The following is a 26,388-nucleotide window of genomic DNA, read 5'->3' as shown; positions in this document are numbered from 1 at the left end:
CAGATTGCAGGGGTCAGATCTCACAGGGATCACCTTGTGACCCTCCACTGTCTTGTCTGGAACCGGGATTGGGTCCTACAACCTGGCGACATATCCCAGGGGAGGATTATTACTGTCCTGGATCCTTCTGGTTGGGGTGAATGCCAAGAATGTGGACTCAAAAACCAGATTTGCTTTTCTGCCTTGCAGATGGAATGTGCTCATTCACCTTAATTACCAGGCAAGCATAAGTCCTATCCAGCTCTGCTTCGAAGCAAGGACACACATCCAGGAGAGAAGGCAACACTGAACTCAGCTGCAGTTCCCTGGGAGCTGAGCTGCTGGCCTTCCTGGTGGCCAACTCAGTGGGCCCCAGCATAACTGCATCGTCCTTCAACACTGAGCCTGTATGAGCCAAGTGCTCCATCTGCCATGTTCTTGCGGCAGCTGGAGGTGGATTTGCTTCAGAGTCAGGGACTCTGACTTGGGCGAATGAGTGACCCTCAAGGAAAGTGGCCGCTGGGCTGACCCAGTGTACTTGTTAAGCGTGAAGGTGTAAGGTTGGGTTGTAGCAGATCCAAGTGGAAAAGAGTCCTGCCAAATGCTGTGAGAAAGTCATAGGACACAATGAAGAATCCAAACATAGACCTGGAAACAAGCATCCGAATCGGGATTTTAGGAAAAAACCAGCAGCAAAGCAATCACAATTCAAAGGGTGCACAAATATAGGATTTATGTACAAATTTGTGTACTACCCCAGGGCTGGGAGTGAGGTGCTCAGGGAAGGTGCATATATTTGACTAATCTCATCCCATCCTCTCTTTTACAACTAAGCATTGGGTAAGCCTAATTTAGACTCACATGTATCTTTGGTAATTTTTTAAAATGCCAATCCGGGCAATTTTTCATTTCAAAAATATGACACCTTATTTGTACTTTTAAAGCGTACATGTGGCCGGGCGCGGTGGCTCAAGCCTGTAATCCTAGCACTTTGGGAGGCCGAGACGGGCGGATCACGAGGTCAGGAGTTCGAGACCATCCTGGCTAACACGGTGAAACCCCGTCTCTACTTAAAAATACAAAAAACTAGCCGGGCAAGGTGGCGGGCGCCTGTAGTCCCGGCTACTCGGGAGGCTGAGGCAGGAGAATGGCATAAAAACCCGGGAGGCAGAGCTTGCAGTGAGCTGAGATCCAGCCACTGCACTCCAGCCTGGGCGACACAGCGAGACTCTGTCTCAAAAAAAGAAAAAAAAAAGCGTACATGTAACTATTAATCTAAATCAAACTTAAACTCAATTTAAAAAAGTTATAGAAGATTAGAAACGTGCTCAATGCAGATAAGAAAATAATGTCCTCAGCATTTTGGCTACATTTGAGGAATTTTGCCCCGATCATCTGGTGATAGGAACATAGGCCTGGCCGGGCAGACCTTTTCTTCCACTGGCCTCTGACTCTCTCCAGATCCACCTGTTTGCCGCCTCCTCAATGTTTTTTCTTTATTCTCTGGGGGCAAGGTGGGCATGAGGCATAGCCAGGCTTGTTCTAGCCAGTCCACTGAAGTTTAGTATTAAGCATGGATACTAAATTAAATATTAATACTAGTAAGTATTGGTTCCCATTAACTGTTTTCCCCAAAATGTAAGACTCTTTCCACCTTCAATCTGCTTTATTCAAACCACAGTAAGTCACAAGCTGTTCCTCCCTTTTGTGGCTTTCTCTTCCCTCTCGCAGCCAGAGAACTTGGCGTGGGTAGGAAGAGAGAGACTTGTCTTTTCTGTCCCACGTCTTGACTCTGCTTCTGCTGTGTCACCTTGTTCCCCTGGACATGTAGTTAATGAAATGATGAGACAGTAGATGCTGTATAATGTGCGGAGCTTTGTTATCTGTTTGGAGGATCTATGAAAGGCACCAGCTCAAGGCCATCCCTTGCCTGAACACTTCAGAATCAGCAGCTTTACTTTCTCTGCTTCTGTATTTCCTTATTTCTGTACATGTGTTTCTTAGTCTGCTCAGGCTGCCATAGCAAAATGCCACAGACTGGGGGATTAAACAGCAGAAGTTCATTTCCTCGCAGATCTGGAGGCTGGAATTTCCAGGTCAGGGTCCAGTGGGGTTGGCTGCTCCCAAGGGCTCTCTTCCTGGCCTGCAGATGGCTCTCTTCTCATTGTGTGCCCACAAGACCTTTCCTAGGTATGTGAGTCTTCTTGTAAAGCCACCAATTTGATTCTATTGGGTCCCCACCCTTTCACTCATGTAACCTTAATTACCTCCCGAAAGCCCTGTCTTCAGATACAGTCACATTGAGGGTTAGAGGTTCATGAGTTTGGAGGAGGAGGGAACAAGATTCGGTCCATAGCAATGAGATCCTTGAGGGCAGAGTCTGAGTCTGCTGAGGGGCACTGCCTTCCTGGAGCCAGGCCAAGACCACACCTGTTAGAACGGCTCACAGTAAATGCCAGAAGGTGAGAGCCAGTGCCTGGCTGGTGCTCATCAGCCCCTGAAAATAGGAAGATGAAGGGACTGAGACAGCACGCCACTTCTCATTGTGGGGATAAACAGTACGCTGCAGCGACATTATGAATTCATTCGGGGTAAGAAGAATCCGAGCTGACCACGTGCAGTCATCAGCTGGTTCTATAAATAGAAGTGTAGCCATTATGAAAGGTGACCTGTCAGGATCACTTCCCCAAACTGACAAATGGGTTAAGTGGATGGCATTTGCTCAGGACAGAGGAGATGTTCAGTGTCATAACCTCCCACCAATCACATCGTTCTGTGGGACTGCACTTGGTGGCCTCCCTCCTCTACCAGAACAATTGACAGGCCTGTCAGGGGGAGGTGATGAGTGTATGTTAACAGATAATTAAAACCACGACAATCAGCAGGGCGGTGGAGAGGATGGGATTAATGGAATACTGTGTTTAAGACTTGTTATCTTCTGATATTTAAACACCCCCATCCTCTAAGAAACCTCCCAGAGCAAGGAGGCAGTATGAGCCAGCACCATTTTAGATAAAAGTAAGAAAAGAGGGTATTTCTGCCAAGAGAATGCACTGTCATTACTTCATAATTCTATGAACCACCATACCACTTCTGCTGTATCATGTTATGATAATGCTGATGCTGTTGGTCTCACTCAGATCTCCTTGGATTCCCTTTACCATTTGGTATGCACAGCACCCAGGCTCTGAATGTTTTTTATTCTTTTTCTTATAGCAGGTCACACTAACAACTCTGTAGAAGACTATCTTTAGACTACTAGAGCTGCTTCACCCATGTGTGTAGAGAGCTGGAAGTGCCTGGGAGTTAGGAGTTATGTCACCCTGGGGTGGCCCATAGCTAATGGCTAACTCGTGCAGGAATATGAAAGTCTAGCTCACTAGTCTTGAGGGAGGAAAAACTCTGTTGTGTAATTTACACTACAGAGCACCACAGGATCAGGCTGAGACTTGTCCTTCATCTGAAATTGCACCCTTGCTGGGCTTCTTTCCCTTCTAGTCCTACTTCCTCCAGTCCCTTGTCAGTTTCTCCTAGGAGCCCTTCCCAGATAAATCCTTGCACATGAATCATTGCCTCAGAGTCTGCTTTGGGGTAACCTGATCCTAGGTAGATGAATATGAATTTTCTGTATCTATCCCATACTTTTAAATTCAAGATATCCAACTTCCACTGGAAGCCAGAACAGGAAACATAGTATGTTTTGGATATTCAATGTTAAATCAGACCTAGTCCTTAGCCTCAAGGATTCTCTGCATATCTGGGTTGCAAAAGATGCTAAAATTAGGATATTCACTGTTAGGAAAGTATGCTCTGGAGAGAAAGCCAAAGGTGGGACTGGACAATCTTTTGCTAATGGTACAAAAATTAGATGTGTCACTCGCAGATCCCCTCAGCCATCTCAGCAGAAGTTAGAAATAGAAATAATATTATCCAGAAAAAAAATATTGGAAGACTCTCTGGTCTGAAGGAGTAAATCACCATGACAAACATGGGAGATCTGCAAAAATTTTTCAAATGTCGTATCAGCAGAAACACTGCCAGCTTGGATTAAAAGGGACAGAGACAAGATGAAATAAAAGAAAGCTGTTGGACTCCCCAAATTCTGCAGGTAGAAAACATGCTGATGAAACTAATCAGCTAAAAATATGTGCTACCCTTTAAGAAAAAAGGGAGGATGACTCTGAGGGAAGAGCTGTGGTCAAGAGGGCAGAGCTGTGGGCAAGAAGGGTGGAGCCTTGAAAAATAGAGGATTATTCAGGCTTTGGAAACCCACAGAGTTTTTCTGGTTGGATTTTGAGATTTCTTGGGACTATGACTCCTTTCCTCCTTCTGCTTTTTTTTTCTCTTTTGAAATGAGAATGCATATAACTGTTATCCTATGCTTGTCCCATGATTCTGTCTTCAGAGCAGATAACTTGTTTTCCAGGTCCACAGATGGAGAGGAATTTTGTCCCAGGGTGGATCATACCCAGAGTCTCATGCACATCTAATTTAGATGATCTAGATTATGAGATTTTGGACTTTAATGGGTTGAGGTTTTGGGGGAATGTTGGAATGAGGTGAATATATGTAGCATAGGCATTTTGGGGGCCAAAGAGTGGACTATGGTAGGTTGAATAATGGCCTCCCAAGATCATAGGCATTTTGGGGGCCAAAGAGTGGACTATGGTAGGTTGAATAATGGCCTCCCAAGATGTCCACTGTATAATCCTTGGAACTTGTGAATGTTACCTTATATGGCAAAAAGAACCGTGCAGATGTGATTAAGTTAAGGGTGTTGGGATTGGGGGGATTATCCTGAGTTATCTGAGTGGGCCCTAGATGTAATCACAAGTGTCCTTACAAGAGAGAGGCAGTGGGAGATTCGACTATAGGAGAGGAGAAGGCAATGTGACTCACAGAAGCAGAGACTGTAGTGATGTGGCCAGGGGCCAAGGAATGCTGGCAGTGACTAGGAGTAGAAGGAGCAAGGATAAGAAAAATCCCACAAAGACATAAAGAGACAGAAAAAACAGGTTATCCACATAGCGGAAGAAAATTACGTTAACAGGCTAGCATAGGATTCTCCTCTACAACACTGAACACCTGAGGATGAGGAGCAACATCTTTAGGATTTTGAAGGGGAAGATTATAAACAATACATTCTATATTAACTGGTACTATTCAGCCATGACAGCAACAGAAAGACATATTCAGACATTAAAGAATTGTATATATGTCTCATATATGCAAGAACCTTTCTAGCAAGAAAAAATTGCATGAAGAGGTAACTCTACCACTAAGAGATGAATCAAAGTGAATAAATGAAGGGAGGAAAAGGCATATAGAGAATAATGAAACCAATAAGGCAATAACCTACTGTATTTATATAGGTATAAAACAACAAAAACATTAAAAACAATTTTTGAAAAAAGTTACCTATCATAAGAGCTTTATAATAATAATTTGTACCTATGAGCCCATATTATTTCAATAAAAATTAGTGGGAAAAGGTAGAAGTAAATGAAAGTACAATATATTGTTCACATTATTGGGTAATGTCAATAAATATTATTTTAATATTGATAGAAAAGTATAAGTTCAGATATGTGTTTGAACATTTAAAGATAACACTAGTAGGATGATATATCAATACAAAATTTGAATAGTATAATTAATTAGCTGAATAAATGTTTTTATTACTGGGAGGGAATAGACATTGTTTTCAGATGTTCATGAAATATTTACAGAAATTGATTTCCAAAGGAAACATGCATAAATTTTAAAAAGTAAAAATTCTGCAGACTGCATTTCTGACCACAAAGGAGTAAACAAAACAACAAACCAACAAGCTTCTTGATTTAAATAACATTAAAAAATTATTGAGTCAATGAGAAAATTAAGCTGCAATTACAGAAGATTTAGAAAATCACTATAATGAGAATACTTCCTGTTAAAGCTTATGGGGTGAGGTGAGTGACAGCTGTTTACTATACTCGGGGGCAAAATCATAACTCTCATCATGGAACAAAGGGAATTAAATGTAGTGAAACAAGGAATCAACTTAGGAAGTTGCATAAACAGCATCAAGAAAATCCAGAAGATGAGATTAGTATAGTTAAAAGTGGAAATTAATAATTCACAAAACACAAAATCAACACAGTTAAAAATAAACCCTAGAGCAAGTTCTTTAAAATAGTTTGAACCTGGGCAAACTTCTGGCAAGTTTAATCCGATTAAAAAGAGAAGAGGCAAATACACACCATTAGGAATGAGAAACAGGATATAACCACAGATATTATACAAAGGAGATCAAAAATATAATGAGGCAGTACTATGAAAACTCTGCCATTACATTGGAAAACTTCAATGATATGGATGTTTTCCAGAAAAATGTAAATAGCCAAAATTGGCTCAAAATGAAATAGAAAACCCAAATTAAACAATCTCCATGGGTGTTTGTCAAGACTGTTTAGTTGGCCCAAGTTGGGTTCCAGTCCAGCAGCCAGACCAAGGCCAAGTCCATGAAGCCACCCAGTGCTCTCCAGCACGTAATGACCTACGCCTGAAACTCCTCCATATTGGGGGTACCATTTCTTGTTCTGAGAGCTGGGGGAATTGTATTGGCCACCATTGGAGTTCCTCCTTGCCCCTTTGGGGTACAAACACATTTCCTGTTAATACTTTCATTGAACAGCTCAAGCTCCAATATTGATTATTTTGCATATGTTTATGATGAAAGAAGTCCCCAAGGTGCTTATTTATGACCAAAGAGCAAGTTTACTCATGCCTTCCAGATGGCGTGTCTCCTCTCCTTGAGGACAAAGGATGGCACATCACTAAGAGAAGGTGATTAGGAAGTCTATTCCAGTCCCTGCCACAGTGACTCTACATGGGTGGTCCTTCAAGGTGTGGGCTGGTCTTCCTCAGCTCTTTGTCAAGGGTTCCAATGTCGCAGCTTTTTAGATTTGTTTTCTCATATAGGGCACATTCCTGGGGCATTATCTGATCTCCAGGATGGCTGGATTGGAACCTGTCCTAGGATCCACAGCATTTGGGATTCAGAACCATTCCTGTCTTAAGACAGCCCAACTCAGCAGTGGCCCACCCCAAGCCTAATGCTTTTTATCCCCAAGATGATTTCATTCCAGGGGCTTCGATGCTCTTTCCTCCCTCTGGACGTTGCTTAGGGGAGACTGGGCTACTGAAGCAGATTTCTGCAACTTGATTCTTGGGAAGAAGTGGGTGGAGTTTCAATCAGTTCCCACTTTCAAGAGTCCTAGGGGATCATACAAATGTGCGGCCTCTCCCCAGCGTCTTCCAAGGTCTGCTCATTAGCAGTTTTTCTCCCAGAAAGATATGTTAAATTTCTACCTTGTTGAACATTCTGTGTTAACTGTGTTGACACAGAATATTCAACAATTCACAAAATGGCATTTAAAGATGTTTGTCTTTATCTCATCTCTCACTGGAAAACTCTGAAGATCATGTCCCCGTTCTCCAGGGCTGGGGCTATACCAGGCTGCATCAAGCATGTTTTCTGGCTCTACTCCTGCTGGACATATGGCAAAAGGGGACACTTCCTATTGATAGTATTTCCTCTAAATTAATGCAAATCCCCTCTGCGCAGCTACACAAATTGATTTTCTGTGTTTGAAGGGTAAACTGACATAAGCTCAACGTTTTGCAAACTAGGGAAGAGATGTTTCTTTTCCAAAGAACATATTTCATTTGTTTCCAGCCATGAATTGAGATGTTCATATTTCCTTCCTACAAATTTGACAACTGTTACATAGCAGCAGGAGGACCAACAAACTGTCATTTACTTTGCTGCAATTGCAAAAGTAATTTGAGCCTTGTTTATGGATCATCATTTAATATAGGATCAGAAGTGATGACATTGGAGATCATCCAATCCCTTCCATTATTTTATTTATTTATTTATTTTTGAGACGAAGTCTTGCTCTGTTGCTCTCCCAGGCTGGAGTGCAGTGGCACAATCTTGGCTCACTGTAGCCTCTGCCTCCTGGGTTCAAGGGATTCTCCTGTCTCAGCCTCCTGAGTAGCTGGGACTACAGGGGCACACCACCATGCCTGGCTAATTTTTGGATTTTTAGTAGAGATGAGGTTTCATCATATTGGACAGGCTGGTCTTGAACTCGTAACCTCAAATGATCCAAAGGATTGCCTCGGCCTCCCAAAGTGCTGGCATTACAGATGTTAGCCACCGTGCCTGGCCCCTTCCATTATTTTAGAGTTTGATGGAACAAGGCTCAGATAGGGCAAACGATTTGATCAAAGATTCTTCTTATATGGACCAGAACTCTTGAGTTCTAGTTACTGGTGAGTGCAGCGACTTGACACTATCCATGATAGCTGCAACTAAATCTCTGCTTTCCTTGAATTGGTTCCAACAGCAGAAGGTAGGCTCTAGTGCCAGGACACAAGGGAAAAAACATTCATCTTGGGGTTTTTCTATGCCAGTTTGCAAGCTGAACCTCTCTTCTGCTGTGGGTTGAATAGCAACATATCAAGCCTTGGGGAGTTAAAGAAAGGTCTAGGAAACTGACAAAACCCCCACATGGATTTTCTTCTTTGTCTACAAATAGATATCTTAATATTGAACCAAATTTACATCCTGAAATAGATCCTACTTGGTATACTGTTTTCTGATACACTGTCAGATTCAAATGTTAACATTTTATTTAGGATTCTTACAACCATTACTAAGTAAAATGGAATCTATTGTTTTTTTTTTTTTTTTGTACGATTTTGTTAATTTTTGTGTCAAGGTTGTGCTAATTTCTTAGCACAAATTGGGAAGATTTATAAATGTGTCTGTGCTCTCCAAAAGCTTGCTTATTTATTTATTTAGCGACAGTGTCTGGCTCTGTCACCCAGGCTGGAGTGCAGTGGCGCAATCTCTGCTTACTGCAAGTTTCACCCAATGGGTTCAAGCCATCCTCCCACCTCAGCCTCCCAAGTAGCTGGGACTAGAGGTGCACATCACCACACTGGGCTAATTCTTGTATTTTTTATAGAGACAGGGTTTCACCATGTTGCCCAGGCTTGTCTTGAACTCCTGAGCTCAAGCAATCTGCCTGCCTCAGCCTCACAAAGTGTTGGGATTACAGGTGTAGGTCACTGTGGCCAGCCCACTAATAGTTTAAGAGGAATTATCTGTTCCTTAGAAGTTTTTTGAATTCTAAAAGACCCTGTGTGACTCGGATCTTTTCTGGAAATAAACGATGGTAAATATTTTTCAGTTTCTTCTATGGATGCCAATGTGTTTAGATTTTCTACCTTTTCTTATAGCAATTTGGGAAATGTATAACTTCGTGGGAAATTGTCCATATTATGTATTCAACTTCAGTGATATAAAATTGTATGTAGTATTCTCATTACTTTTTGGTGTGCTTCCTGGATGTAATTATCTGCTTACTATTATATATATATTTTAGAGATAGGGTCTTGTTCTGTCCTCCAGGCTGGAGTGCAGTGGCACAATCATAGCTCACTGCAGCCTGGAACTCCTGGGCTCAAGCAATCCTATCACCTCAGCCTCCCAAGTAGCTAGGACTACAGGTGTGCACCACCACACCTGGCAATGTTTTTAAACAGTGTTTTGTAGAAGTGGAGTCTTGCTATGTTGCCCAAGCTGGTCTCCAACTTCTGGTCTCAAGCAATCTTCCCACCTGGCCTCCTAAAGTGCTGGGATTACAGGTGTGAGCCATCGCTCCTGGCCTATTTGCTTATTTCTTATTGCATATATTATTTATTTGTGTTTTCTCTTGGTTAGGCTTTCCAGAACTTTCTGCATTTTGTTGATGTTTTAAAAGTATTGATATTACCGATCAATTGTATGCTTTCCTTGCTTTCCAATGAATTGTTTTCTTATTATTTATTTTACCTTTCTTCTTAATATTATATATATATATTCCATTGATATTTTATTTGAAATGCTTAAATGTGTAGGAAATCTGATGGAGTATCTGTATATCTACTATCCAGCTTTAACCAGCATTAGTATTTCACCCTGTTTGTTTCCTTTTTTAAAAGGAAAGACATTACAGATGTAAGCGAAGCCCAGTATGTATTTGAACTAGATCCCACTCTCCACTTTCCTTCACCAGAGGTGAGTACCCTCCTGAAGTTGTGGATCGTTCCTATGCATATTGTTATATTTTTACTATATAAAAGAATGTATTCATACACCATACTGAGTGTTTTCTGTGTTTTTTATTTTTATTTTTATTTTTTTTTGAGACAGGGTCTTGCGCTGTTACCCAGGCTCGGGTGCAGTGGTGTCATCATAGCTCACTGCAGCCTCTGCCTTCCAGACTCAAGGGACCCACCCACCTCAGTGTCCCTAGTAGCTGGGACTACAGGTGTGCACTACCACTCCCAGCTAATTATATTTTTTGTTTTTGTATTTTTTTTTTTGGTAGAGTGAAGGTCTTACTATGTTGCCCAGGCTGGTCTCAACTCCTGGGCTCAAGCAATCCTCCTACCTTGGCCTCCCAAAGTACTTGGGATTACAGGCATAAGCCACTGTGCCTAGCTATTTTCTGTGGTTTTTAAAACTTTAAAGATTATCGAGTACCTATCGTCTTGCTACTTGCTTTTTCATTCAACTCGATGACTTTGAGACTTTTCGTCATGCCAATACGCGTAACTTTGTTTCTTTCTTTTCCACGACTACATAGTATTCTGTGGTTGAAACAAGGTTTGTTCACTGCTCATTTCTTCTCCAACTAATGGGCTTTTATGTTATTTCAAAATTTTAAATTATAAAAACAATGCTTCACAGGTACACTTGGGCAAGGATTTTTCTAGGCTATGTTAATTGGTATGAAATTCCTGAGTTGTAGAACAGGCGTATCTCTAACTTTGTTAGACATTGCCAATTTTTCCTCCCAAGTGGTTATTCCTAATCTCACAGTCACCAGCAGTACCTGGAAGCTCCTGCCACTTCACACCCCTTGGCATGAGCTGGTATTATCAGACGTGAATTTCTGCCATCACGGGGCGTGTGAATGGTATGTCATTATGGATTTAATTTGCATTTGTCTGCTTTCTAATGATGTGGTGCATCTTTTTATAATTTTTTTGGGCATTTAGTTTTCCCCTTTATAAACTACTATGTTAATTTTCTCTTTCTTGTTTGTCTTTTAGGCTTTATCATTGTTCTAAATATCATTTCTTCACTGGTCTTGTGCTTTGCTATTCTGCGACCCCCGCCCACCCCAATTTGTGGCTTGTTTTTCAGATTTGTTCTTAGAATCCTATTTGTTCAGATGTTTCAAATTTTAATGTAGTAAGCCACATTAATCTTTTCTTTTACAATTTATGCTTTTTGTGACTTCTTGAATCCTTTCCTGTCCTGATGTCAAATATACTCTATCTATCTATCTATCTATCTATCTATCTATCTATCTATCTATCTATCTATCTGTCTATCTGTCTATCTTAGAATTCTACAACTTTGTTTTTCACATTTAGGTTTATAATCCATCTGAGATAGATTTTTGTGTGGCTATACACATAAACAATTGTCTCATCCCCATTTATTGACAAATCTGTCTTTCCCCAGTAATTTATAATGCCACTTCTAGTTTCCATTTACACGAGTCCATTTCTGGGCTCCCATCCTTTTGAATTTGTTTATTGTCTATCTCTGCCAGTACCATACTGTGTTAAATTGCATTAAATGGCTTTATAATACATCTTGTTATATGCTACTCCAAGTTCTCCACCTTGTAATTTTTATTCAAGAGTGCCTTGACTCCTTACACTTTTTTTTTTTTTTTTTTGAGACGGAGTCTTGCTCTGTCACCCAGGCTGGAGTGCTGTGGCCGGATCTCAGCTCACTGCAAGCTCCGCCTCCCGGGTTCCCTCCCGGGTTCCCGCCATTCTCCTGCCTCAGCCTCCCAAGTAGCTGGGACTACAGGCGCCCGCCACCTCGCCCGGCTAGTTTTTTTTTTGTATTTTTTAGTAGAGACGGGGTTTCACCGTGTTAGCCAGGATGGTCTCGATCTCCTGACCTCGTGATCCACCCGTCTCGGCCTCCCAAAGTGCTGGGATTACAGGCTTGAGCCACCGCGCCCGGCTCCTTACACTTTTATATATAAGATTACCTTGTTGAGTTCATGAAAAACTCTATTAGGATGTTGATTGGAATTACATGGAATTTATGATTTAATTAATAATGAATTATCGTCTTTATGATATTGAGTCTTCCCATTTGTGATAAAGGTATTCAGACTTTCATTCATGTCCATTAATCATGTGTTATAATTTTCCCCATGGGAATACACATTTTCTGTTTGTTTATTTCTAGGTACTTTGTGGTTTATAGTATTGATTATTTTTTACATCTTATAATTGGTTATTGTTGGTATGGAAGAACAATATAAGTTTTTAGATATGAATTTTAAATCCAGAAAATTTACTGAGCTTTATTATTTATTTATTTGTTAGAAGATTTAGATTTAGGAAATCATAGTGCCTGCAAAGAACAGTTTTGTCCCTTTCTTTGCACATTGCCACTTTTTTCATTTCCTGTTGAATTGGCTCAGACCTCAAGTGAAATAATGAATAGTAGGGATGATAAAGGGCATCCTTGTCTTGCTCTTTATTGTAAAGAAATATTACTAATCTTTCATTGTATAAATGATTTGTTTGGACTCGACATGGTGGCACATGCCTTAAATTTCAGTGCTTTTGGAGGCTGAGACGGGAGGATCACTTGAGCCCAGATGTTCCAGGCTGCAGTGAGCTATGATGGCACCACTGCACTCCAGCCTGGGTGACAGAGAGAAACCTTATCCCTAAAAATAAAAATGATTTTTTTTGGTAAGTCTGATTTAACCGATATTAATCCTTTTGTCCTACTTTTAGTAACTTTTTTGTTGTTTTTCTAGCTTCTAAAGGTGACAGTTTAGTAAATTTATTCTAAATATTTTTTGCTTAATAGAAAAATAATTTTTAGGGCTATATATATTTCTTTGAGTATAACTTTGGCTGCATGCCATAGATTTTGGAAACCATTGTTCTAACTGCTATTAATTTTTATGTAGTCTCAAGTTGATATTTTGATTTAAATGTTGTTTGGAAATATGTTTCTCAAAAATTATTAAGTAGCTAGAAAATTTTATTTGGGGTTTCTGTTAATTGTTAATCTCTAGTTTCATTGCACTGTGGTCAGAGAATATAGTTTGTATAAGTGTTGCTTTTTGCATTATATGTGTGTGTATAAATAGTCAGTTTCTTGAAATGATTCCATGGTCATTTATAAAAACATAATATTCTCTGTTTTGGGGGCATACGTGATTTTAGATATATTCATTAAATCAAGATTATTCATTATGCTACTAGAATCCTCTATTTCTTCATGGCTATTTGATCCATCCAATTTTAAGGTTTTTTTTTTTTTGTAAGGAGAAATTTGAATTTAAAACTTTATGGATATTTAAAACATACACAAAGTAGAGATGGCGATATAATAAATCCACATGTACCAATCATCCAGATTATCAATTATGAATATTAGACCACTCTTATTTCATCAACATACCCCCACTTTTGGGAGTATTTTGAAGCAAATCCCAGGTAAGTATCATTTTGCCAGTAAAACACTTCAGTTTAAAGCTTTAACAATTAATGACTTTTTCTTAAATAGTCATAACTGTAATACTTCTATCATAACTAACAAATGTAATCCTAACTCTCTAATATCATACAATATCCAATTCATGTTCAATTTTCCCCAATTATCTCAAAATTGTTTTCTTAAAATAGGTTTGTTTGAATTAAGATATGAATGAGTTTTACACATTATCTCTTTTAATTGTTATTAACTGTTCCTCCTCTCTTTTTAATGCAATTAATAGGAAAGTTTTTGAAATGGGTATAATTCTAATTCTGCCAAGTTTCTTGTTTTTCTTACAGTTTTTGCCTTATTATTTTACTTTTATTGTTGTTCTTTAATGCTTTTTATTTTTTACTGCATCTTTTTAAAAAAATTATTTCTTTGTTTCACTAAATCTGCTATAGTATTTCCTTGAGTGTGTTTTTTCTTTTACAATGGATTCACGTATGACAATGTTTCTTAGATACATTTGTTATAAATAAACAAATAAACACAAATACATACAGACACACATTTGTATCCTGTCCCCTAGAAGAAACCACTATTCTGATATCACCACAGATTAATTTTACCTATCCTGAAACTTCATATAAATGGAATCATACAGAGTGTTTTCTTTTGTGTCTGGCTTCTTTCAGTTAACATAAGGTCTATGAGATTTATTCATATTTTTATTTTTATTTTTTTTTGAGATGGAATTTTGCTCTTGTTGCCCAGGCTGGAATCCAATGGCACGCTCTCGGCCCACCGCAACCTCCGCTCCTAGGTTCAAGTGATTCACCAGATTACAGGCATGTGCCACCATGTCTGGCTAATTTTGTGTTTTTTTAGTAGAGACGAGGTTTCGCCATGTCGGTCAGTCTGGTCTTGAACTCCCGACCTTAGGTGATCTGCCTGCTTCAGCCTACCAAAGTGCTGGTATTATAGGTGTGAGCCACCATGCCCAGCAGAGATTTGTTCATATTTTTGCATGTGTTAGTAGTTCTTTTTCATTGCTGTGAAGTATTCCATTGTATGAAATGGACTGCATCACGATTTATTCACTCTACAACTAGTGGACATTTGGGTTGTTTCCAGTTCGGGACTATGATGAGTAGTGCTGCTAAGAAATTCTTGTCTGTCTTTGTTTATCTTTTGGTGGATATATGTATCCATTTCTATTAGTTGTATACCTAGATGTCAGGTTGCTGGACAATATAGGTGTATGTTTAATTCTTGCAGTTATGGGCAGAGTTTTCCATGGTGGATGGACAAATTTACACTCCTATCAACAGTCCCAGTTGCTCTGCATCCTCGTCAGCACTTGGTAGGTTTGGCCTTGTAAATTCCAGCCTTTCTGGTGGGTAGATTGTGGTTTTTATTTGCATTTCTCTGATGTGAAATTAGAACCTTTTAATATGCTTTTTGGCCAAAAAAAAAAAAAAAAAAAACCAAAAAACAAAAAAACTCAAAACAAAAAAGCAACCATATGTGAGGGTTGATGTGCTAATTTAAAAATATTTCCACAAATAGGTTCAAGATGTTCCTTTCTCAGAACTTTAAAATTATTGATTCATTATTGTCTGAGATTTTAGCACGTAGTGTTACAGATGAAAGAAATCTTATTTTTCTTTCCATTGTTGGCAACAAATATATTATTTACCAGTCTGGAAGCTTATAGGATATAATCTTTACTTTTAATATCCAAAAATTTTACCAGGAGATTTTTAATGTGTGTGTTTTTGTGTGTCTTCTTTTCATTTGTTTTTTCTTCATCTGGTGGGCACTTTTTGTTTAAAAATTCAAGCAGAAGAAATGCTCAGAGAAACTTTTTCCCTTTTTCCCCCACCATTTCCTTGTGTCTGTCTTTCTGGTTTTATTATACAAATATACAGATAGTGAATCTTATGGATTTATCTTCCATATCTTATTTCTTTCTCTTATAGGTTGTTACTTTTCCCATCTCTCTGTCCTTGAGGAATTCCTCAAGTTGGTCTTTTAAATCAATAATTTCATTTTCAGCCATGTTTCGTGTTGCTACTCACTGCTTCTATGAATCTTTCTGTTTCATCCATTATGCTTTCAATTTCAAGGATTTTTTCCTTTCTTGCTCTCTTTTTCTGAAGTGGTATGCTATCACTCCATAAAATCAATCTTACTGAGCATACCAATTAGAATTTAATCTTTCCTTCCATTCCTTCATTGCCTTTTTAAATTAGAGGCCATTTGTTCTAATTGCTCAGCTTGCTGAGATGCTGGTTATCCTTATTTTTTTTTTCTGTTCACGTTTATAAATGGAGGTGTAGATTCATTTATATTGGTAGCTGATGTGGGCGTTTCCAGCAACTGCCTTGTTGTTTATACTCTAGCTATCTTTTCCAAGAGCTTAAGGGTCCATGGGCAGGGTTTATCCGCAGCCCAGTGACTAGAGGATGAAGCAATAGGTGGATTTTATTTCAGGGTGCTTGGGCTTGGGCCAGAAGCGAAAAGAGGAGGTTAACCTTTCTCTTCTCTCACTCCGTCAGGGTAAGGTGGGTAGCTCAAAGCTACTATGGAGGAAATCCCCAGTTGTCCAATTGTAGTCAGTAAAAAGAGAATGAGGTGAGTGCCTGAGCTGGTGGCTCCCTAATGGATTTAAAGCAGAGCTTTATGAACACTTTCTTTTGTTCTCAGGTCAACCTGCCTAAACCTGCTGTTGAGGTCTCAAGACGGTCTTTTTGCCTGGTTGAAAAAATGTTATAGCAGAAAATAAGGAAGTAATTCCAATGAAGGTCAAAAAAAATTAGGACATGTTTCTTTTGTAAGAGTTTCCCTCCCACTCACTATCTGCTGTAATGGCCCCAAGTTGTCCCTCCCTGATCTCTCTCTGGCCCTCCTGCTTGTGTTAGAAACCTCCCAGAACAAATGCTCTGCCTCATTTAGGAGACAGTCCACTCCTGAGGCCCTGTGGCAAACAGAAAGCCTTTCAGGTGAAAAGAACACTCTCATGTTGAATTCTCCAGTTTTCCCGACTCCCCCACAGCTGGGCGATCCAGGGTCCCCTTGGCCTGACACTCTGACCCTGGCGGCCTTCTGCTGCTCTACTAGGGACAGCCATCCACTCCTCCCCTGACAAGGATCAACCTTTGACATGACAGTCAAGCCTTCAGCCATTGATTGTCAATCTGACCCCATCTGCTTTATATCTTCCCAAAATTCCTATACCTGTCTGCTGCCTTGAGAATGCCCTGACTTGTTTTCCATGACTGCTACAGACTTTTGCATCTATTTTTTATTTCTTTGGTAATTTCAGTGGGATGTAAAGAGCGAAGAGAAGGAGGAGAGTAATCAATTCACCATTCTGAAATCCTGCCACATGAGCAGGAATCTTTCCCCATCTCTTTGCTCTTTGCCTATTAACTAGTCTTCTCTTCATATCTTATTCATAGGGATCATGGTTTATTGAGTTTTATTGAGTGCACATAGCAGATGCTGTTTAAAATTTACTTCTGTTTTGTGAAATACATAATTTTCTATAAGTTTCCTCTGACTCTTGAATTCTTGCATTTTTTTTCAAATGCTACAAAGAAAAGCAAATCAAGCAAACAACTGGTACACAAGTAGTGTGTTCACAGAACCTTTGACATTAAAAAAAAATGCACGTCTGTTTCCTATAACAGATTGAATGTCCTTTATAGGCACCCACCTCATTGAGTAGTGAAGGTAACTTACTAATATCACAGTCTTCCACACTTAAAAGTCTCTTTTCAGTTTAAATAGTCATCTAGTTTTCTCACTCAGGGTGATTTCAATGATAAACATGATTTATTTAGGTAAACATGCAGGCTCTCAGAATTCTGCCTGTTCTTCTTTCTCCTCTTCAAGTAGACATCTGGCTATATAGGGCTTACTATATATACTTTGGAGATACTGTGGGTTCTGTTCTAGACCACCACAATTAAGTGACTATTACAATAAAGTGATATTTTTGGTTTTCTAGTGCATATAAAAGGAAATTTTTGGTTTCCTAGTGCATATAAAAGTTATATGTACACTATATTGCAGTATATTAAGCTTGTAATAGCATTACATCTGAAAAATGTACATACCTTAATTAAAAAATACTTTATTGCTAAAAAATGCTACTAATCATCTGAGGCTTCAGGAAGTTGTAACATTTTTGCTGGTGGAGAGTCTTGCCTAGTTGTTGAAGGCTACTAACTAATCAGGGTGGTGGTTACTGGAGATTGGGTTAGCCATGGCAATGTCTTCAAATAAGATGATGGTGAAGTTTGCCACATCAATGGACTCTTCCTTTTATGAAAGATTTCTCATAGCATGCAGTGCTGGTTTTTTGACAGCATTTTACCCATAGTAGAACTTCTTTAAAAATTAGAGTCAGTCCTCTCAAACTCTGCTGCTGCTTTATCAATTAAGTGTATGTAATAATCTAAATCCTTGGATGTCATTTCAACAAGGTTCACATCTTCAAGGAACCACTTTCTTTGCTCATCCATAAAAGGCCACTCTTCATCTGTTCAAGTTTGATAATGAGATTGCAACAATTCAGTCATATCTTCAGGTTCTACTTCTAATTCTAGCTCTCTTGCTATTTCTACCACATCTGCGGTTACTTCCCCCACTGAGTCTTGAACTCCTGAAAGTCATCCATGAGGCTGGAATTAATCTCTTCCAAACTCCTGTCAGTGTTGGCACATTGACATCCTTCCATGAATCATGAATGTTCTTAATGGCATCTAGAATGATAAATTCCTTGCAGAGGTTTTCAATTTACTTTGCCCAAATCCATCAGAAGAATCACAATCTATGGCAGCTAGAGCCTTACAAAATGTATTTCTTAAATAATGAGATGCGAAAGTTGTTCTCTTTCATATGGTAAGCATAAGCTGGGCTTATCCCAGGGCCCCACAGCTTCCTTCATGTTATGCCGGAAAGGGAGCTACTGGCCCCATATTCTGAGTTCCTCACATTTAGCAGGGTACAGGTTCAGTATCCCTAATTTGAAGATTCAAATTCTGAAATGTTACAAAATCTGAAACCTTTTTTTTTTTTTTTTTTTTTGAGACAGAGTCTTGCTCTGTCACCCAGGCTGGAGTGCAGTGGCACGATCTCAACTCACTGCAATCTCTGCCTCCTGGGTTCAAGCAATTCTCTCCCGAGTGGCTGGGATTACAGGCGCCCGCTGCCACGCCTGGCTAATTTTTGTATTTTTAGTAGAGACAGGGTTTCACCATCTTGGCCAGGCTGGTCTTGAACTCTTGACCTCGTGATCCACCCGCCTCGGCCTCCGAAAGTGCTGGGATTACAGGCGTGAGCCACCGCACCGGGTTCAAAATCTGAAACTTTTTTTGAGTGCTGACATGATACTCAAAGAAAAGGCTCATTGGAACATTTTGGATTTTCAGATTAGAGATGCTTAGGTAGTCAGTATAATGCAAACATTTCTTTCTTTCTTTTTTTTTTTTTATTGAGATGGGGTCTCGCTCTGTCGCCCAACCTGGAGCGCAGTGGTGATCTCGGCTCACTGCAAGCTCCCCATCCCAGGTTCACGCTATCCTCCTGCCTCAGCCTCCCGAGTAGCTGGGACTACAGGCACCCGCCACCATGCCCGGCTAATTTTTTGTATTTTTTTTTAGTAGAGACAGGGTTTCACCGTGTTAGCCAGGATGGTCTCGATCTCCTGACCTTGTGATCTGCCCACCTTGGCCTCCCAAAGTGCTGGGATTACGGTCGTGAGCCACTGCACCCGGCCTAATGCAAACATTTCAAAATCTGAACACTCCTGGTCCCAAGTGCTTCAGATAAAGGACACTCCACCTATATTTCGAAAGCCCCTAAGGTGTACACGTTAGTTGACCTTGAGTTGGGTGAGGCTGGGAAACAAGATCCTGCCACCTGACATCCCCACTCTCCTGTCTCCTTTTTCTTTCCCACAAGACCCCCTCCCCTGCCAAACCTGGAAGGGACAGGTTTCAGGGTTTCTGGGTCTTTTATATCAATGTTTTATGTTCATTCTGGAACTGTGGTTGCTGGTCACACCAAGGTGAATACAGAGTTGGAGAATAAGTGTTAGGAAACCTCTAAAGCAATGTGACGCTGCAGTGTGTTTAAGTGTGTGATAGTGTACTCTCTCTTTGAGCAGGGCATAGGCCAGTTATGTGTGAGTCATACGCATTGCATGCTGAGTGCTGACCAGGCAAACCATGTTCAGGTCCATGAAAGACTGGAAATTTAGGAAGAAAGCCAACAACAGGTCGTTCACTGCAAATTCACGGCCTGGCCACCACAAGGGTTCATGTGTAGGCATCCATTCTTCCATTGAAACTCTATGATTTTGATATTCTGATGCAAATTAAAGGATGTTAAAATATCCTTTGTTCCTACGGCATTTTGGCTTTGAAAAGCAATATCGTCTTGACTAAAAAATTCTGATATGGTGCATGCTAGTCAAAAGCTGAATGAGCCATTCTTTCTTTTTGTATTCCTGGTGTAGTGTGCTTTGGGCAACTAGGAAGAAGGTTAGCTGCACAAGAATACAAAAAATACATTACATGGAGTTCTTAAAAAATCCCTTTTTAAATTGGTCTCAAACAAAGAGAGATCTATCCAGGTCGGAAAATGCTAAGTATTAAAATTCTCCTTTCACTTCAGGCTGGAAGGCGCTGTGTTGAAGTAAGGTAAGAGGAGCAATTAGGGTGACAGGATAAGCATCTGTAAGGATGGGCGGTAGGACTCCTGGTGGTGTTCAGAATTATTTGAATGACTTGGAACTAATGTTCTTTAATTAATAAAGCTTGATGAGTTACTTTCTAGATACTTTTATAGACATTCCCCAAATTAATTAATTAATTTCTAGAATGACTTTCTATAATTCTTAAGTTGGTAGGATTGTGTAAGGTAGAAAATCAATTCTGTTTCCAGATCCGCAGCAGTGGAATCATACAGTGCATCTTGCTGTGCAGGAAAGTGTGATGATGTGTCTCTAAATGATTCTTGGAAGGCAGGGGCGGTGTCTCCATTGATAAGGAGGAGTGCTTTTAGTTCCTATTACTTCAGTATTCACAACCTCCCACAAACATAAGCACGCACTCACACACTTCTGTGCTGGGATTGCAGATGTGAGCCACCATGCCTGGCCAGTCATACCCTTTTTTACTCCTGATATTGGTAATATTCTTTCTCATTTGCTTCATCAGTTTATCAATCTTATTTATCTTTTAAAATAATTAGTTCTTAACTTTGTTGTATGATTTCTATTTCATAGATTTCCTTCCTTATCTTTATTATTTCCTTCCTTTGATTTTCTTTGGGTTTTGTTTGCTATTCTTTTTTTTAACCTTACTAAGTTGGAAGCTTACATCACTAATTTTAGACTTTTCTTCTTTTCTAACATATGCATTTGGAGCTATAAATGTTCCTCTTAGTAATGTTTTGGCTGTAACCCACAAGCTCAAAGTATTTTCTAATTTACGTTGTGATTTATTCTTTGACTTATGGATATTTAAAAGTGTGTTGCTTAATTTGGCTGGGTGCAGTGGCTCATGCCTATAATCTCAGCACTCCAGGAGGCTGAGGCGGGTGGATCACCTGAAGTCAGGAGTTTGAGACTAGCCTGGCCAACATGATGAAACCTCATCTCTACTAAAAATACAAAAGTTAGCCGGGCACGGTGGCACACACCTGTAGTCCCAGCTACTCTGGAGGCTGAGGAAGGAGAATTGCTTGAACCCTGGAGGCAGAGGTAACAGTGAGCCGAGATGGTGCCACTGCACTCCATCCTGGGCCACAGAGCAAGATTCCATCTCAAAGAAGAAAAAAAACAGTGTGTTGCTTAATTTCCAAGCATTTAGAGATTTGTTTTTGGTGTGTGTGTCTTCTTGTTATTGCTATCTAGCTTAATTCTGCTCTGGAGCCTGATCACTACTTCTCTGTGCCTACCTCTCTCCAGGTTCACATGGGCAGTCTTTAAGATGGCTCAGTCCTGCACGGTCAAGCCTTCAGTGCTCCCGCATTATCTCATGCACCTTGCCCCATCCAAATCTAGGCTAGAAGAAGAGAAATTGAATGACAGAGCCTTGCCACCTTCTCTTTCTCTGTCTTTTATCATCATCCCTGCCATTTTTATCCTGCAATTAAAAAAAAAAAAGAAAAAACTTCTCCTGTGTCAACTTCTTCCTGAATGCAGCTAATACCTCATTAAGGACATAAACATGGCTCTAAACCATGGGAGAAATTTATGAGCCAACTCCTCTAAATTGGTCCGTGATATGCTAAATAAAGAAGGAAATAAGGGAGTTTGGAAAATTTCTTCTCTAGAAAATAGCTGGCTTGCAAGGCTATTATTCTGCTGCATAATCGTATTTTTGATTGTCAGGAACGAACTATTCCTGTGGCCTTTTTTTCTGCATGCCTCCTGTAACAGTCTAACTTCCTTCCAGGCAGAGTGTTGCCCAGGATGAACTAGGCTGAAAGTCACATACCCAGGAATGAGAAAGAGAAAAGCATACTCACTTTTATTTAAAAAATTTCCATCTTACAACAAGAGAAAAGTCTGGGCACATTGAGAATAGCAGCTGCTATCTGTGCATAATTTATATTTTGGAAGAGGTTTTTCCATTCACGGCGTTGTTTAAGCATGAACAATTGGGCTGTTACGGTTATGAGGCTAAGCAGGTTCACAAAGGTCCCAGTCTCAGGTACTTGGATGACGTGGAGCTTTTGGGGCCACAGTGGGACCTGGCCATGGGGATCAGCCATGGTTCTGGTTGTGGTTGGAGAGAAAGACTAGGGATGGGTGTAAGTGGAGTGAGGCTATAGGAGTAGGGGGTATCTGACTGTGACAAGCCTGGAATGCTGGCGACATGCAACTGCTCAATGGAGAGATGAGAGTTGTGAACCAGGCAGTGAGGATGTGCCATGTGGGAAATTATTCTGGACCAAAAGAGGTAACCCCTGGCTTCTGCATACCTCCCTGCCCCCAATCCTTTTGAATAACAGAGGAATCGCTTACAGAGTCTCATGTATTTAGAGATATCCAATTATCTTAGATCAGACCCATGGCCAAAGAAATGCTCAGGAAATCGAGCTCATGTTTCTAACCTGATTGTAATTTCATCAGTGGCCCCTGTGTAATTATTTCCCTTTTATTTTACTTAACACTAACAAACAGCCTGTAATGAATTTTTGTTTTGTTTTGTTTTTAATGGAAAGAATCAATCTTTCTTCTCCAAATAATGAAGTTGAGTAGAACACCATGCATGAGCAGCAGAGTCATCCTGGCACAACTGCTGTTGCTCAAGGTGCTCTTTTTCTTCAAGCCCTTTAAAGCCCCAACAACAGCCTTAGGCCCAGGCCTCCCTGAACCTGTGCTGCTCTGTCTGTGCCCTGAAGCCCCCAGATAAAACTCTCCATCTCCCCAAAGCACCAGCAGGTAGTTTATCTTTCACAAGACAGTCAGGTAGACTCAGGCGTGTATGCCTTTGCAGTGATTTCCCATGACCATAGTTAAAATCCCAAAACCCTTCCCAAGTGAAAAACAGAAGCCGGACTACTTAAAGAATGTTCGTTGGAAATTCAGGTACTGGGCATAATGTCCAGGCTCAGGTTCTGGCTCCCTAACTACCAGCAGTGTGATATTAGACGAACAATGCAACTTCCTTTTTTTTTTTTTTTTTTTTTTTGAGGTGGAGTCTTGCTCTTATCACCCAGGCTGGATTGCAGTGGCGTGATCTCGGCTCACTGCAACCTCCACCTCCCGAGTTCAAGCAATTCTCTGCCTCAGGCTCCTGAGTAGCTGGGATTATAGGCGCCCACTACCACGCCTGGCTAATTTTTGTATTTTTAGTAGAGAGATAGGTTTCACCATCTTGGCCAGGCTGGTCTTGAACTCCTGACCTCGTGATCCACCTGCCTCAGCCTCTGAAAGTGCTGGGATTACAGGCGTGAGGCACTGTGCCCGGCCAATGCAACTTCTTTAAGTCTCTGTTTCCTTATCTTTCAAATGGAGAAAATAATATCCCAGTGAATTTCATTGGATCTCTGGGAGGAATAAATGACAATATATTTCTAAAGTGCTTAGCATTGTTACTTAGCATACTAACATATTTACTCAATTAAAATATTAGCTGTCGTTCTTGCTTTTGTTCTTACAGTTTCCCTCTCTAGGTGCCCAAGCCTCCAATCTGGCTGCTGGAATACAGGATGCTTCTATCCTTCAGGCTGCAAACTGCCTGGCTCTTGGTGACTTCCACAGAAAACAGCTGCTGGTTACCTGTAACAAGGAGACATCACAGAATGACCAAGTCTCCCAAGGATTCTTCCTCCCTGATCAAAGTGAGCTCAGAGGGCTGGGGGCTGCACCATGCCAGGCTTGGATTCTGCCCTACAAAGAGACTGGGGGAGTTAGACAAGCCCACTTCCCCCACAGCGACTCAGACAAAGGCAACCTGCAAGTCACTGACTTGGCTGTCTTGTGGAGTAATTAATCTCCCTGAAATTAATGGCACCTCAAAGGCAGGCAGCTGCAGTGGCTGTGCACATCTGAACTGCAGGATTCATCTGCATCCGTGAAGACATTTAACAGGACAGATGACACCCTGTGGGTGCCCATGGCCCTCGGGAACCCATACAACTTGCCCACGGGTTCCATAAGCGCGCAGGAATGGGGTCACCACCATGGGGCTCCCTGCCTACCTCCTCCATTCCCATTAACAGAGGTAAAAAAGCTGTCCCTCAGAAGAGGAGCAAGCCTGAGGTGGAGAAGCTAAGTGACCTTGAGCAAGTGAGTGAGCCTGGGTCTTCTCCAGCAAAACCAGCACATTGCTTTGGAGGATTAGGTCCTTTGTGTGCAGAGCATCATTCAGAAATAAGAAAACAAAGAAAACCCAGCCGTCTTACTTCAATGCATCTACCAACTTCTTGGGGGAAGGCTTTGCAGATAGAGATTGATTATGGAAACCTGACATTTTAGAGGCTGTTCGTCTGAGACCAGGGGACATTTGGATGAAATTTAGAAAAGAAATGATTAAATATGTTTTATTTTCATTCAAGCGATGGGCTAAATCAGTAGAATGATTAGGGTCAGGGATGGGTGGGAACCAGGGGAGAGGTTGGCTCAGGGATAGGGTGAGACAGGGCTGTGTATTACACACAGCATGCTGAAATAACATGTATTATTGCACAATTTGAACATGCTCTTTTTTTTCTTTTTTCTTTTTTCTTTTTTTTTTTGAGATGGAGTTTTGCTCTGTTGCCCAGGCTGGAGTGCAGTGTACAATCTCAGCTCACTGCAATGTCTACCTCCCGGGTTCAGGTGATTCTCCTGCCTTAGCCTCCTGAGTAGTTGGGAATACGGGTGCATGCCACTGCACCCGGCTAATGTTTGTATTTTTGGTGAGATGGGGTTTCACCATGTCTCAAACTCCTGACCTCAGGTGATCTGCCAGCCTTGGCCTCCCAAAGTGCTGGGATTATAGGCGTGAGCCACTGCTCCTGGCTTGAGCATGCTCTTTTGATGGGGCTGTGTTCCATCGCCTGGGTCAAAATGTCCCTTTTATCTAAACAGTTGCACAGTGCACAATCACTCAGGCCAGTTGTGGACAGAAACCTGCCGTGTTTTGTTTCCTGCTTTTGGGGAATGGTCTTCTTCAATGAAGCAGTGATAGCAAGATGCAGACAGCAGCAGGCTGAGGTTCAGTCCCCCGAATTTGAGTTATGACTCTGCCCCCTGGTGGCTGGGTGACCTTGGGCAGGCTGCATGACTTCTCTGTGTCTTGCAACCAGGGCTCCTCCTCTGCCTCTCAGCTGCTCTTCCCTGGAGGGTTGTGGGAGAGGCAAGGAAAGGGGCCCTTGTGGTAGTTCAGCTACTGAATCACAAGGCAGCCCTTCCAGCCTGGCAGAGCAGATGGAAAACTGGCCTGTGTTCCTCTGTTCAGGGTGTCCTATAGAGTCAACCCTTAGGGGCTGGCAGGACCTAATAGATAGCCTGAGCCCCAGAAGCCTGGGGGAAACGTTTCTCTCTCCAGGTACCCAAAGTACATCATAAGGCCAGCTGCAGAAGGGATGCAGGTCAGGTGCCCTCCCAATCCAGGGGCCGAGGTGCACATGTGACCCTGGTGGAGTGCTGGCCAAGATGGCTGGCATCCTTGGCTTAGCATCTCCGAAAGAGCTCGCCCTAAATTGTGCTCATTTGCATAACCTAGTTGTGGGCTTGGTTGACAGGGACAGCAAGCATACTGGGAGTGGCGTAACGAGACTGTGGAAGGCTGCAGGGGAAATCAAGTCCCAGTTGCTATTTTCAGACTTAACTCTCTCCTGAGGGCCAATCTTGCCAGTTGGACATCTTCACTGGGATGTCCTGCGCTGTTGCTCTTGGCTCCATAAAGTTGTTATCGTGTAGTTCTGTAGTTATGACCCAGAACCACCTCCCCTCTACCCACCTGCCACTATCACAGGACTACCCTACCAATCCCTTCTTCTCCTCAACAGGCTTCAATGTGGCTCTGCCCCTCACTGACTGGGTAGCCTGACACAAATCATTCATCCCTTTGAACCTCCGCTTGCTCATTTGCAAAATGGGGATACTAAGTAATTACCTCATGGGATGATGATGAGGACTTAGAGGAATTAATACACATAAAGCACTTAGAAGAGTGTCAGGTTGCTAGTCAGCACTATGTAAATATCCCTCTACCAGCTTTCCATCTGAACTTACCTTGTATTGGGAACCATACTAGATCCTGCAAGTTCAAACTCTTAGCACCACATTTCCCAGAATATGCTTGATGGAACAGGGTGGGGAA

The 26,388-nt window shown here is 41.2% G+C and overlaps 1 protein-coding gene and 1 long non-coding RNA gene across 2 annotated transcripts in view; one reads left to right on the top strand and one right to left on the bottom strand.

The window, feature by feature from the left end:
- The window catches only part of LOC105493107 (cortexin domain containing 1), a 58,482-nt gene that overhangs the window by 15,149 nt on the left and 16,945 nt on the right, over positions 1 to 26,388 (bottom strand). The gene's annotated exons all lie outside the window — the stretch shown is intronic.
- LOC105493108 (uncharacterized) lies at positions 9,938 to 22,203 on the top strand. The gene is made up of 3 exons (XR_011626267.1): positions 9,938 to 10,093; positions 14,831 to 14,915; positions 21,537 to 22,203. It is a non-coding gene; the product is annotated as an uncharacterized lncRNA (long non-coding RNA).

Source organism: Macaca nemestrina, chromosome 7 (assembly GCF_043159975.1).
Source record: "Macaca nemestrina isolate mMacNem1 chromosome 7, mMacNem.hap1, whole genome shotgun sequence".
In the NCBI taxonomy this organism is placed as follows: Eukaryota; Metazoa; Chordata; class Mammalia; order Primates; family Cercopithecidae; genus Macaca; species Macaca nemestrina.
Note: the sequence above shows the minus strand (reverse complement) of the source record. Positions and strands in the feature narration are given on the sequence as shown.